Source organism: Cucurbita pepo, unplaced genomic scaffold (assembly GCF_002806865.2).
Source record: "Cucurbita pepo subsp. pepo cultivar mu-cu-16 unplaced genomic scaffold, ASM280686v2 Cp4.1_scaffold003141, whole genome shotgun sequence".
In the NCBI taxonomy this organism is placed as follows: domain Eukaryota; kingdom Viridiplantae; phylum Streptophyta; class Magnoliopsida; order Cucurbitales; family Cucurbitaceae; genus Cucurbita; species Cucurbita pepo.
The window spans coordinates 1-1,278 of record NW_019649158.1 but is presented as its reverse complement, the minus strand read 5'-3'; the positions used below and the strand labels follow the sequence as shown (position 1 = coordinate 1,278).

Below are 1,278 nucleotides of genomic sequence, written 5' to 3'. Positions count from 1 at the left end.
TCTCTTTACAGTAATTATCGCAAACCCTATGTAAATAATTTTAACAGCGATCTAGATCTAAAAGATATAATAATAATTTCTCATGGATTTCATTAACAAAGAAAATAAATGAAATAATGATGATACATTCCATAAACAACTTAATATATAGTCATTAATAAGGGCATTTGGTCTAGTGGTATGATTCTTGCTTTGGGTGCAAGAGGTCTCGAGTTCCATTCTCGAAATGCCCCTCCAAAAGAAAAAAAGCACAATTTTTAAATAAAAAAAAACAAAAAAAATAAAATAGTTATCAATGGAGCTAACCCAAAGGAATGTGTGGCAATGCACCTTCAACTTCTATAAATTTTTCATATATTGAGGCACGGAAAATACTAAGAATTATAAATTTACTACAAAGGCATTTGGTCTAAGTGGTATGATTATTGTTTTGGGTGTGAGAGGTCTCAAGTTCGTTTCTCAAAATGCCCCCAACAATATTATATCAAAATGAATTGTTCTATTGTATTCTTTCTAGGAACTTTTCATTATCTTGTCCGCTGTCGTCAAATAGAACTTTTCATTATGTTGTCCGCTGTCATCAAATAGATCATCTGTTGTCACAATCCGAACATAGATCATCTGTTGTCACAATCCGAACTTTTCATTATGTTGTCCGCTGTCGTCAAATAGATCATCTGTTGTCACAATCCTTTTAAGGAAGATGCGCCCAAATAACTGATAAAGAAGTTTCAGAGAGCCATAGGTTTGAATCCTGTCACCTTGATGTGGTATTCTTAGGGGCCGAAGTGCAAAGCCCCGTAGTCTATCCGTGGTCAGGAAGGCAGGCATGTTGTCTACTGTCGTCACATAGGTCATCTGTCGTCACAATCCTTTTAAGAAAGATGCGCCCAAATAACCGATGAAGTTTCAGAGAGCCATAGGTTCGAATCCTGTCACCTTGATGTGGTATTCTCAGGGCCGAAGTGCAAAGCCCCGTAGTCCATCCGTTGTTAGGAAGGCAGACATGTTGTCCGCTGTCGTCACATAGGTCATTTGTCGTCACAATCATTTTAAGAAAGATGCGCCCAAATAACCGATGAAGAAGTTTCAGAGAGCCATAGGCTTGAATCCTGTCACCTTGATGTGGTATTCTTAGGGGCCGACGTGCAAAGCCCCGTAATCTATCCGTGGTCAGGAAGGCAGGCATGTTGTCCGCTGTTGTCACATAGGTCATCTGTCGTCACAATCTATTTAAGAAAGATGCGCCAAAATAACCGATGAAGAAGTTTCAGAGAG

The 1,278-nt window shown here is 38.7% G+C and overlaps 1 non-coding gene across 1 annotated transcript; it reads left to right on the top strand.

The window, feature by feature from the left end:
- Window positions 1-161: 161 nt before the first annotated feature.
- TRNAP-UGG lies at window positions 162-233 on the top strand. The gene has a single exon. It is a non-coding gene; the product is annotated as a tRNA-Pro (tRNA).
- Window positions 234-1,278: the final 1,045 nt, after the last annotated feature.